This window comes from Lissotriton vulgaris, chromosome 6, assembly GCF_964263255.1.
Source record: "Lissotriton vulgaris chromosome 6, aLisVul1.2, whole genome shotgun sequence".
NCBI lineage: Eukaryota > Metazoa > Chordata > Amphibia > Caudata > Salamandridae > Lissotriton > Lissotriton vulgaris.
Genome location: NC_141694.1, coordinates 1,834,231,728 through 1,834,245,536, shown reverse-complemented (window position 1 = coordinate 1,834,245,536; position 13,809 = coordinate 1,834,231,728). Strand labels below are relative to the sequence as shown.

Sequence of the window (13,809 nt, the reverse complement as noted above, 5' to 3'; positions counted from 1 at the left end):
GTGACCAGAATCCATCCACTCCTGCTGTTGTTCGGTCACCTCTTCACCACCAGTCCTCTTTTAAAATATATGCTATTTTCATCATGTGATTCTGTGCATTTCATAGGGCTTGGCATAACCTATTTGTTGTTCGTGATGATACTTAAAAAGTGTTTAATTTACTGGTCTGCAGGGCCGAACTCATGATCTACAAGCTGCTCATAACATCTTGGCAGCAGGCACTTAACACAGTAAATCACGATAAAACTGGAGGAGCAGTGCACATGTGAAAGTTCCAGCACTGACGCTATGGTGGTGGTGATGAGGTATGGAATATTATTTTGCGTGGTGTGAAGAGGCGGTGTTGCCTCTTTCGGTGTGCGCATCATGTGTGGAATACAGAAATCATTCCATTAAATATATGCACCAGAAATTAAAAGCCTTTTATTTAAATGGTGCATAGCAACATGGTTTATAGAAAAACATTTTTTTAAAGAACACAATGTGACGCAGCCAGCAATGACCACGTCTTATAGCTTTTTTTTATACTTAATCCATATTGCAAAGCAGATTGCGCTACTGTGCACCATGTAACGAAAAAAGAGTGACAAAGCCAACAGATGTTTCATAAGCAAAACCTATTGGTTTTGCCAGTGCTTGTTTGAGGTGAAAATAATAAGTTTTAACTGACATTTTCACCTAACTAGAACATCATAATAAATTCACTGTGCCGAACAATCTACCAGATATATATACATCTATATATGGTAGATTGTTCGGCACAGTGAATTTATTATGATGAATAATCAACAAGCACAACGATAGATAGATAGATAGATAGATAGATAGATAGATAGATAGATAGATAGATAGATAGATAGATAGATAGATAGATAGATAGATAGATAGATAGATAGATAGATAGATAGATAGGCCACTCCAACCTCTGCTGTAGGTATTATAATGACTGTAGAGACAGGCCTGCCTCATTTTTGGTCATGGGGCTACTCACAGAAATGCACTTTATTATGTGACTGCTATATTTCACCTCCATCATCCCTGGCGCACTTTACGTTCTGGCGGTCAGTTTCTTTTGGGTATGTGACATTTTTAATCAACAAAATGTACTTAAAAAACATTTTAAAGCATTTGTTAGATACCTCAACTGCCAGTGAGGGTCACATTCCAGCTAATTCTGTTTAGTTTTTAGGTCGAGCCTAGCGCTGCTCTATGGGAGGCTTCTTGTAAGCACTCCCAACTTCCTTGCAACTTTTCTGTGTGGATTTGTTTACACCCACGCATTTAATTGGCGATTGCGTCTGGCGTTCACAAAGGAAAGCACGCAAATGGCCAAAGGCATGGATATGTCCCACCTTTTCTTTAAATGTTTACTTCCATAACCTATGTGTTTCGGGAGCAAGCGGAGGGAGCAGCGACGCGCAGTGTTTCGGCTGCATTCCAGGATCACATTACAGTTCTGTTTAACCAGCGTGATCGCTTTCACTTTCGCATCCACACGTTTAGGATTTCCAGCAGGCAGACAAATCTCTGGTAGTACCAACCCTAAGTTTCTGCAATCTTCTTCTGTGGTTCCGGCTGTGATGTAGTATTGTGGGATGTAGTCTAGTGGTTGGGGGGTGGAGTCAGAGGGAGGAGCAGGAACAGGAGGAGCCGGGGAACAGGAACCAGGGACAGTTAGAGTAGGGACAGGGTAGGAGTAAGATGTGCAAATAAAGCTCTAATTTAATAGCAAGAAGTGTCTGTGTTTATTGTAGCAGGATGCTACAACTGGCGACGAAGGTGGGATAGGCATAATCATAGCCTGCTGAACCCAACCGGAGTGCCCTGTCCCCTGCAGCATCAAGTAAAGAATCTGCTGCCTGGGAGGGCTGCCACCTGAGGAAAGAGGTCAGCAGCCGGTGACCCTGCTCCCCCCCCAGCGACTGTGGGAGCCCAGAGGGAGCCGCTGGTTCGAGCGCTGAAACGCTCAGAAAAAGAAAGCTGTTCGCACTGAAAGCGCGAGTTCCGCTGGATGCGTGAGAATTGGCACCCTTGAAGAAGCAGGAGTCGGGAGCCCACTCCGACCCTCCCCAGTGCCCCAGAGCAAGACAGAGACACCCTGGCGTAGAGGACATTGCCCCACGAAGGTCTGTTGCCAAGCGCGGCTGAGCGCGCTGAGACCGGTGCCCGCCGGAGATTAGAGGTCGGGAAACCTCACGCGCGATGCGTGAGCGTTAGCACGCTGTCGGTGCAGAAAAAAAGCGGGAACCGAAAATAAAGAAGAAGAAGAGATCGGGAGCCTACCCCGATTCTGCCGGATGCTCCGGTGACCAGAAGGTGCTTGAGACACCACGGAAGCCCCGTGAATGTGCCCTGAAGTAAGAGCACTGTTCGCGCCAAAAGAAACGGAAAGTGCCCGAGTGAGGTGAGGGTTAAAACGGACTGAGCGAGGGATCGGGAGCCCAACCCCGACCCTGCCGTGCTGCCTGAGTGTGAGGACGCAGAGCGGAGACTGGGAGAGCGCTGTGAGAGGAAGCGCTGCCCCGCCAAAAGAAAGTGTGCTGCCTCGATGGAAAACCTCACCCCGAGGCGTGAGAAATGACATGCCGGTAACGAAGAATAATCGGGAGTTTGCCCCGATCCTACCTGGGTGTGCTGGAGGCCCAGGAGTGTGCAAGGCTCAAGAAGAGTTGCTGCCCAGAAGGGGACCGGCTGCCGGTGAGTCCTGTGAGTGGCAGACTGAATGGAAGCAAGTCTCGTGAGGGGTGAGATTTCAGGCGAGCGGCCATCTTTGAGTCAGGCAGATTTCAAGGACATACCCTGTGTGATCCATAGGCGGCCATCTTGGAGTCAGGCAACAGCCAGAAAGTGAACAAGCATTGGCAAAAGTGAACAAGCAATGGCAAGAACAAAGAAACAAACATTGGTAAAAGGAAGTCAACAAGCATTGGTGCATGCAAAGACAAGTATTGGCTAAGAGTAAACAAGCATTGGTACATGCAAATAAACAAGCAGTGATACATGCAATTAGACAAACATTGATACATGCAAATCAACAAGCATTGGTGCATGCAAAGACAAGTATTGGCTAAGAGTAAACAAGCATTGGTACATGCAAAGAAACAAGCATTGATCCATGCAAAGAGACACAAGCATTGATACATGCAGATCAACAAGCATTGGATAAATCGCGGCAAAGGAAGAAAACAAGCATTGGTGAAGGCCAAACAAGCATAGGCGAAAACCAAACAAGCATTGGATAAATCGCGGCAAAGGAAGAAAACAAGCATTGGTGAAGGCCAAACAAGCATTGGCGAAAACCAAAAAAGCATTGGCGAACATAATAGAATCAAGCATTGGCGAAAACCAAACAAGCTTTAGCGAAGACCAAACAAGCACTGGCGAAGGCCAAACAAGCATTGCCAACGTCCCAGCACATGACCAGACCGCAGGTTTCGACTAAAGAAGATCAACTACGAAGACGAGAAGACGAGTGAACAGCCCGTGCCCTGCGAATATGATCCATCAAAATCCTCCTCTCATGGCGGGGGAAGAAGTAGCACAACGGTTCAATCCCTGCATTGAAGTACCACCCCCAGGGGTGCAGACGGATACCTGGAGTCTGTGTCTCAAACGGAACCAATGGCTGGCAACATTGAGTGATTTCCTGGACGCCAATGGTGAACAAAGAGAGAGGAAATGTCTAATGATGCTCCTCCATTTGGTGGGTCCAGAGGGCCGATGCCCAATCGAAACATTTTCCGAAGAAGACACAGAAATCTATAAAAGACTCCAAGAGAAGCTATGTGCCCGTCTCTCCGCACAAGCGGAAGTGGATCGAGAGCGCATCGCTTTCAACACAGCTCGGCAGGAACCAGGTGAACCATTGCCAACTTTCATCACTCGGTTGAAAAACCTGGTACAAGGCTGCCACTTCAACACCTTTACGAATGAGGACGCAGTTCGACTCCGGATAATTGAAGGCTGCGCAAACCCCGACACAAAGCTCAAGATCTTGCGAGGAAAGTGGTCGCTAGAAGAAATCATCACGAAGGCTGAAATTGGAATGCACGTCAAGGCAAGAGACAAATCAAAGGACCCGAATCTGAAGGCAAATTATCAAGATGCCTGGACAGATGGAACTCGGAAAAGAGACAAAACAAAAAAGAGAGAGAGGGAAGACAGACCAATGAAAAGACAACGGGAGAGACACAGTGACAAGGAGTACTCTGAGTCAATCAGTCAAAGGACAACCTCAAGGAGTTCTTCACCCTCAAGGTGTCATTCAAAGTCTGACCAACGGGAGAGACACAGTGACAAGGAATACTCCGAGTCAATCAGTCAAAGGACAACCTCAAGGAGTTCTTCACCCTCAAGATGTCATTCAAAATCTGACGAGGAGGGAGCGTCCAGTGGGACAGATCGCACCCCTGGACAAGATGGCAACTTACACAACAAGAGAGTTAGGAAGACGAACTATAGAAGAAGAGCTCAAAATGGTCAAAACTGGAAGTCGGCGCAGGAACACTCTTCGTCAAGTTGTGAAGATGAGTCTGAAGGAACATCATCCAGCAGGAGAACACATCACACTCACATCATGGGTATCCAAGCACCAAATAAGTGGGAAGAAGAAATAGGTCGCATAAGACGAACTGACCCTCCCCAACAACGAACAGGAAAAGACCAACGCATCAATGACACCGGGGACAACGAAGAAACTGAGAAGACGTCGTTGACATGTGAGAAAGGCAAAGATGGAAAATCTCAAGAGCAAACACAAAGAACAAGCACGTGGTTGTTGAGCAACTTCTCAAATGAAACAATGCCAAAGACAAGTCGACGAAGGCGCCCGGAGAATCGCTTTAAAGACAACCCTGAGTCAACGAACAACGTGTCACGGCCCACTCATTTCAGACATCCATTACCCGATACACCCTCAAAGGAACGCTTCAAAAGGAGTATGGCCAGGAACTCCTCTGATTCAGAGAGCGCGTCCGTTCGATCCTGGAGGTCGACAAAAGATTTCTCTGACCCAGAAAGCACGTCTATGGCCAGGAACTCCTCTGGTTCAGAGAGCACGTCTGTCCGATCCTGGAAGTCGACAAGAGACTTCTCTGACCCAGAGGGCTCGTCTGTTCAATCCCGTGAGTTGACCGAGTCATGGTCCCGACAACAGTCATGGCGTCAACCACCCAAACGCACCATGGAACCAATGGACATCCTTCACGTCAAGAGCAACACGTCACACACTAAGGACTCTGAATACTCAGTCATGCCACAAGACAACCTGTCATGTCAGTCACAAGTATATCTGGACACAGATCAGACACCGTCACCCCTGAAGGGGTCCGCGAGGCTGACTCAAAGGACCTACAAAGGGAAAACAGAGACAGTGGACCTTGGTCACCGGACGGGAAGGGACCAGCCAGTCACTCCGCAAGGAAACCCGGACGTGTCAGTAGAGAGAGATCATCAGATAAGAGAGAAACATGCCTATGCACAGACAGCTCACGAGTACGCCAGACAACCCGAGGCTGTGAATGAGTTATCGAATCAAACCAAGATAGTCTCGTCAGATAGCACCGTACTGTCTGGTATACATGACCCTGAATTGGAGGGCAGTGTTGCCCTCAATCGGACTCGACAAAAGGAAGTAAAAGTAAATGCGGTGAATGAGTTACTGAACCAAGCCAAGACAGTCTCATCCGATAGCACCATACTGTCTGGCATACATGACCCTGACTTGGAGGACAGTGTTGCCCTCTACCGGACAAGACAAACAGAAGTAAAAATAGATGCGGGTGCTCGGAAGAGGACCAGAACACTATTCACTCATGAAAGAGATCGAGCATCTGAACCAACAGTAGTTACACCACTGGAAGGAGACATGCTGACTGCGGAATGTGAGAGCAGACAGTTCACACGCAACGTGATCAAGAATGCCCCGATTAAGACAACAGAAAGATTGACCAAAGTCAAGCTCACCGCTGATTCGACACTACTGAGGCTTGAAGAACAGGCTGTCCGCCAACCCGTGTGGTGGATTGAAGAACTGCGAACACTGAGGACATTAAGCTCATTTTGTTAAGAAAGGGGGAGATGTAGTATTGTGGGATGTAGTCTAGTGGTTGGGGGGTGGAGTCAGAGGGAGGAGCAGGAACAGGAGGAGCCGGGGAACAGGAACCAGGGACAGTTAGAGTAGGGACAGGGTAGGAGTAAGATGTGCAAATAAAGCTCCAAGTTAATAGCAAGAAGTGTCTGTGTTTATTGTAGCAGGATGCTACACCGGCCTGGGACAGCAGAGTTGTCTCCTGGGTTTAGAAGATGGTATATTGTTGTAGTAGAGTGAAGCCATATTTTGTCGATCGCATTAAACATTCTAGTAACGTGGCTTTGTTTGCCTACACCTCACTAATTGACTTTACTTCCTTCTGTCCCTTCGTTCTTAGACTTAGTGCGCTGCGCGGCTTCAGTTTCCACAAGATTCTAACTGCGCCACAGTGTCGGTTTCTGGGAGTCAATGCTCATCTGTAGGGCATGAGTGCTCGCCCGCTCCAAACGTTTCATTTAATACTACTTGTGCCACTGTAGCCACAGTTTCAGCTGACTTTTCTCTTTTACGTATTGCGCATATGCTGTAACTTTGATCTTCCTTTACCTTGCGCTATGCCTTCTCTGCTACGCTTGAAGCTTGGCACGGCGGCACTTTACATACAAACTGCGCCACTGTGACACCTGCTTTCTATCCCGCAGCCGGGCCGAAGACGGCTGAAATGCCAGAAACCGGTCCCCGGTAGCTTGTCTCCTTTCTGGTGAAGAATTGGCTTGGTAGTTTAGTCTGCCCTGTTCCCATGATGCACTGGGCCAGGGACAGACTGATTTGCATATAGCCAGGTTCTGAGCTGGAATGGTGCAGTGAGATAAATAACGGTGATGGATCAAGCCCTGATCTTTGGACTGGGTAAGAGTGGTCTGCTTAATTCAGACTCTCTGTTCATCACCACCCCCTTTTCTGAATCGTTTTTGGCCACTATCGGTGTGGCAGGGTATACTCAGACATGAGTCCCTTTCTCACTGCACCATCAGGATTCAAGCAAGCCGGGCCGAAGACGGCTGAAATGCCAGAAACCGGTCCCCGGTAGCTTGTCTCCTTTCTGGTGAAGAATTGGCTTGGTAGTTTAGTCTGCCCTGTTCCCATGATGCACTGGGCCAGGGACAGACTGATTTGCATATAGCCAGGTTCTGAGCTGGAATGGTGCAGTGAGATAAATAACGGTGATGGATCAAGCCCTGATCTTTGGACTGGGTAAGAGTGGTCTGCTTAATTCAGACTCTCTGTTCATCACCACCCCCTTTTCTGAATCGTTTTTGGCCACTATAGGTGTGGCAGTGGTATACTCAGACATGAGTCCCTTTCTCACTGCACCATCAGGATTCAAGCAAGCCGGGCCGAAGACGGCTGAAATGCCAGAAACCGGTCCCCGGTAGCTTGTCTCCTTTCTGGTGAAGAATTGGCTTGGTAGTTTAGTCTGCCCTGTTCCCATGATGCACTGGGCCAGGGACAGACTGATTTGCATATAGCCAGGTTCTGAGCTGGGATGGTGCAGTGAGATAAATAACGGTGATGGATCAAGCCCTGATCTTTGGACTGGGTAAGAGTGGTCTGCTTAATTCAGACTCTCTGTTCATCACCACCCCCTTTTCTGAATCGTTTTTGGCCACTATAGGTGTGGCAGGGTATACTCAGACATGAGTCCCTTTCTCACTGCACCATCAGGATTCAAGCAAGCCGGGCCGAAGACGGCTGAAATGCCAGAAACCGGTCCCAGGTAACTTGTCTCCTTTCTGGTGAAGAATTGGCTTGGTAGTTTAGTCTGCCCTGTTCCCATGATGCACTGGGCCAGGGACAGACTGATTTGCATATAGCCAGGTTCTGAGCTGGGATGGTGCAGTGAGATAAATAACGGTGATGGATCAAGCCCTGATCTTTGGACTGGGTAAGAGTGGTCTGCTTAATTCAGACTCTCTGTTCATCACCACCCCCTTTTCTGAATCGATCTATCCCGCAGTATCAATTTTAAAGAAGGGATCATTTTCACTCGCCTCTACTCACGCTTCCACCTTCTCACAATTGGTTTTATGCAGCTACACTCATACTCCGAAGTGCTGCCTCACTGTAACAGACGGTCTCTTTTGCTAATGCCTCATATCTCGCTTGGCTGTTGCGCTTTCATCGTGCTAAACATCGCGCATTCAGGCAAACATCAATCGAAATGTAAGAAGTGGCAGAGGTGAGCACTGTGCTTTACCATACAGCGTGGCCTCACTCCTTTATTATTTGTGATGGCGCTGCTTTCACCTTGTTTGTGAAGTGCGCTGCTATTATATATAAGAGTGCCTTAATTGTTTGTGAACGTGGCTGCTTTCACTTTCTTATCACTGCCGCTTTCACTTTAAGAGCGCATTTACTTGATATCATGTTATCGAAGTGCTGCATGGCCAAATACTTAAAAGATCCCAAAGGCGAGACCTATTGGCTATGCCAATGCTTGTTTATTATACTAATAGTTAATATTATTCCCTATTACTGTAATAAAATCTATGAAAAAAGCAACGAGATTGGAGACCCAACCAAAGTCCAGAAGGAAGAGGTGCCCATGTTCCGACCACTAATTTTTCCATCTCTGAGGCCAGAGGCTGTAATTAAAGTGCCAGATGTAGCAAGTGGCAAGGTAAGGGGTCACAGCTGCACAAATGACGTCCATGGCCCTAAGGTAACAATAACTTGTGCCCTCCCCATGCACTGCTATATATATATATACATATACATATACACACACACACATATATTACCTACTGGTGGTTGCCAGTAGGTAGTTATAGTTAAGACCTAGTTTCGATAGGAAGAGCCTTTTTAGATTTGCCAGTAACGTTGGTGTCGTTTGATGAATCCTCACGAAATTTACAAAAACTAGTTCAAAGCACATTTCAGCTACTGTCTTGAAAGTTTCGGGGTATTCCTTGAAGCAGGGGCCAAGAAAAGAGGGGTCCCATACGTGTTTTCCCCATGTGAATTTCCATAAGAACTTTGAAAGCGGCTACAGTCCGAAATGCTGAACAGAATTACACCAACTTTGGCAGAAAGGTAGATTTAGTTCAGGAAAGTGCCTTTTTGTGATTTGGTGTAAATCCGTTTAGTATTTTTTGAAATATTAAAGAAAATTCTAATTTTTATATATAGGGACGTGGAGGATCTGCGACCCCTTTCAATCAAGTTCTGAGATCTGAGACGCTGCCAACACTTCAAACCAGGAAGTGTTGTCAGTCATCTTGTGACACAGAAAAAAAAAAGTTTTAAAAAGAAGAAAAAGGGGGCAGGGAAGAAACACCCTGTTCCCCTAGGGCTCTTGTGTGGTGAGGGGTTGGGTGGGCGGATCTGTGAATCCAGCCGGAAAAATATAAAACAACGAAATACGGACTCCTGTGCTTCATTTCTAATAGTCCTCAGGGTGGGACAGTTCTCAGGGGCATTTTAAAAAAAGGAGGGGGGAGGGCATGCCCAACCCCTCCTAGTGCTCATTGATGCCCCTGCGACCACCACCTACCCGGGGTTTGGTTAATAAAAAATGCGGGGGAGGCCCGTATGGACTCCTTCGCTGCGCCAGGGACCACCATCTTCCCGGGGCTTATTCATTTAACAATGGGGGTCTTCTGACTCCCCTCCCAGCCCCAGGGACCGCCACCTCCCAGGGCTTTTTGTTTAAAGAATGCAGGGGCCGTGTGGACCACCCCCGCAAAGCTTCGGGAGACACCACCTTCCTGGGGCATTTGACAAATTGAATATGGTGGAGCCGTGCAGCCACCCCCTCCCACAGCCCCAGGGACCACTCCTCCCCAGGGCAAATTCAAAGAAAGGAGGGGGGGCACACAGCACCCCTCCTGGAACCATACATGGCCCTGGGAACTGCCACCCCACCCACCCCCGGGACATAGCTGTCTGCTATGGCTTGGTGGGAGCATTACTGCTACTGTCAAGCCATTACAAACTGTGCTCCAGTTTCAGGAAGCAAGAGCATTGAGAATGCTCTTGCTTGTTGAAAGCGGAGCACAATTGCTTTTACAGAGAGGGATCTGCATGTTCGCCGTTTCCTCTATGTAAAAGCTATTCCGGCTCCCATAGGAGGCGGGGAGCCGGAAGAAACTGCAGGGGCCTTGAGGCTCCCCCCATGGTCCCTAACAGAGTGGGTGCCATAATTGAGGCCAGGCCCAGGGGGGTTGTGGTCCCTGGAGACGAAATATGCCCTGGAGGGGTGCCACTCTGTCCCGCTCCCTTTAATTTACTTTTTTTTTATTTAAAAAAATAAAAAAAAAAAGGTTGGGCCCCAGGGCCGAAAACGACCCAGGTAATGGTGCTCTCCTACCTAATTTTTTTTAAACTGACCGATACCTCGCTGGAGGCCACAGCCCCTTTCTCCACCACTCTGCAAAAGTGCCTGCTGGTGCACTACTGGTTGGGGGATGAAGTTCTCTTGGATCCTGATGGTTCTTGGGATTGAAGGAGCCCTCCTATTACCTCCAGTAAGTCCCACAGAGCAGGATTCCTGAGAGCTGGTAGGAGGCCTCACCCCGTTTCTCCAGCACTCTGCAAACACGACTACTTAAAAAAAAAAAAATTCCCTGAAAAAAACAAAGGTTGCAGGGACGTTATAGTTAGGCTCAGATTTCACTTGTACAAAGCCAGTGAAAATCAGCAGTTATTGTTACATGAGCCAGTATAACTTATGCCCCCACAATGAACTGCTTATGACCTCACATATTACATAACTCATGACATGGTCAGTGACATCACTGATGACATCTCAAATGACATCACTGATAACATCATCCACAGAACCACTCACATCCCCATACAACCCCCTGTATACCCACTCACACACCCAGAGATCCACTCACATACCCATTCACAGATCTATACCAGTACTCATACACCCACTCACTCCTCCATAGAGCCACTCACATACCCACTCACAAAAACATTCACTCACCCATACAACCAGTCACTCACCCATACAATCAGTAACATAACCATATACTCACCCATAGAGCTACTCACACACCCACTTATCAACCTACAGTCACTCACACACCCACTCACTCAGCCTCTCAACATAGCCACTCACTCACCCATACACGTCCTCACACACTCATTCACATACCCACAAAACAACTTACATATACATTCACACATCCATACAAGTTTATTTTATTTATTTTAGGAGTTCTATATAGCGCTGACCTGACCCGAGGGTATGGGAGCGCTTTACAACAGTGATACAGTGTTACAGGCATTCAAATAGACACTTACTCTGCAATATAGCCACTAACACAAATTCACTTAAGCAAAAACCCTCACTCACCAATACAGCAACTTACACACCCAGTCACTCACACAGCCATTCAGACACCCACACACTCGCCAATACAGCCACTTACACACTCAGTCAATTGCTCATACAGCCAGACACCCACTCACTCACCCATACAGTCACTTCCCACCCACTTACCCACCCATAGAGCCACTGAAACACCCACTCACTCACTGATACAGCCACTCACACAGCATCTCAATCACCCACACAGCTAGTTACACACCCATTTATACACCCACACAGCCACTCATGCACAAGGATACCTACTTCACACAGCCACTCACATAATATATATTAGAAGTACTGTCACTCATTAATAGTACACCTAGTATACTAATTTAACTTTTGAAGTACCTTAATATAAATATTTAACAATTATAAACTCTTACAAAATACGTACACTCCCTGGATGATGTAATCAGTGATGTCATTTGAGATCTCATCAGTGATCTCACTGAGTGATGTAATATATGAGGTCATAAGCAGTTCATTGCGGGGGTGTAAGTTGTTCCGGTAACTAGGACTGCTGAATTTCACTGGTTTTGTACCAGAGAAATCTGAGCTTAACTAGAACATCCTTGCAACCTTTGGGTTTTTCAGTGAATATATATATCTCTTTTTTTTCCTGAAAAGACCAAAAGTTAAATTGTTTAGGCAGTGGACCAGACAGGAACCAGAAAGGCCACATTTGCAAGGACACAGGCACATTCTGGACAAAAGGTCTCCTGCGAGGACACAGGCCACCCTCACATCAGGATAAAGGCACGGATATAGCATGAACCACTTAGTCAGGACACATGTCATGGAGTCCAGACACATTTACATGGAGTCTGTGACCCAATGGTCAAGGCACAGGCACATATGTGCCAACTTCCGTCCTGTCCAGACACAAGGCACCCTTAAATCAGAACAAAGTCTACACCACAGACAGGCGCACCTAGAGCTCATGACCTCTTCCATCAGGACACAGCCTCCCCTTCGGGTCACTGGCGCAGACGGTTGCTCCCGTTCGGCCTCGGGGCACGGGTTCATACACCTGGCGCCTACATCTTTAAGCCTATGTCTTTCCACGGCATGGAGACGAATGTCATGAAAAAAACCGACAAATGAGGCGGGTGCTCTGACAGCGCCAATGCCCCCGGGGCGCCAGAGAAGTGACAGTTAGATCCGGACACGGCCAACTCCTACCTGTGCGGATACAGACAGGGGGGGTGTCTGGGCGGGAGAGGGCGCTGCACCTGGTGGGGGAGCCAGAACCTATTCCTCACCTAGAGAATAAAGCGGCCGTCAGCACCTGTTAAACAGCACACCCTGGCACCCCCACATTTAGAGGATGGACGCTACCAGCGGCCAAGGTAGAACGGTAAGGACTCAACCACCTCTGCACATTGGGGTGGGGGGGAAACGGACACTCACCTGGGGAGGTACCAATGACACCTGGCAGGGGGGGGATATGTTGGCTTTATTCACCCCGCAGCGGGAGAATAGACAGGCTGGCGGGGGGCAGACAGCTATGTAATTTACTATGCGTGCAGCACCGAATTTAAATCGCATCCTGTGCGCAGACAGCAACCCGTGCAGGGTGCAAGCATGGATCCCCGCCCCCCGGGCAGGTGACACCACCCCCTGCTCAGTCCGTCTGCTCCTAACGTCTGCCGCTCACCTGGTGCCGGCCCCGGGCTCCGCTGCTACCGCTTCGTTTCCCCGTTCCTGCCCCGCTTTCTGCCGGGCCGGTGCGGCCTCCCGTCCTTCAGCAGCGGCTCCCTCTGCACTGCGCTCCGGCGCCGGTGACAGGCCGCGGGGTCCGAGCGCCGCCTGCTGCCGCCGACGGAACAGATAGGCCGCCGCTCGGTCCTAGCGCCGCCGGATGCGGAACACAGGGGAGACTCGGTTGAGGAAGGCCCCGCGCGGTCCTAGCGCCGCCGGGTGTAGGCCTGGGAACCACAGACCCAGGCGCCCGCTGCACAGACATCATCTACGAGCCGAGCGCAGCGGTGTCAGTGTTCCCCCTACAGGTGCAGCAGCAAATATTTCTTATATTGTGACATTTATATGGTACTTACCTGAATGGGGCGCTGAAGTGCTGCCGGCATGGATAGCCCGCTACCGCTATACGGTGTGTGGTTAGAAAGATGCTCTTTTTTGTTTTCATGGTAATTCTCCAAATGCTGCTGCCAATTAGATATGAAATTCTTCTTTCTGTAGCAGAACGTCAACATTTTGCTAGACCCATACATGCACAAGTAGCTCCTCCATTCCAAAGTTTTATTGTTGTTGTTATAGTTTAAAGACCATCGATGCTAAAATTTTAGAAGAGGAGAGAGGGAGATTCTCAAAAAATGAATTGGCAGACTGTATTTCCCCTATTGACTTCAATTGAAGAAGAGGCAATTTCAGGTGG

General features: G+C 48.3%; 1 protein-coding gene across 2 annotated transcripts in view; it reads right to left on the bottom strand.

Moving 5' to 3' along the window:
* The window catches only part of DNMT3A (DNA methyltransferase 3 alpha), a 1,977,379-nt gene extending 1,964,115 nt beyond the window's left edge, over positions 1 to 13,264 (bottom strand). For both annotated transcript variants that reach the window (XM_086928111.1, XM_086928112.1), the window contains exon 1: positions 13,072 to 13,264. The gene's annotated coding sequence lies outside the window, so the exon portion shown is untranslated. The remainder of the gene's footprint in view (positions 1 to 13,071) is intronic.
* Between the last annotated feature and the right edge of the window lie 545 nt (positions 13,265 to 13,809).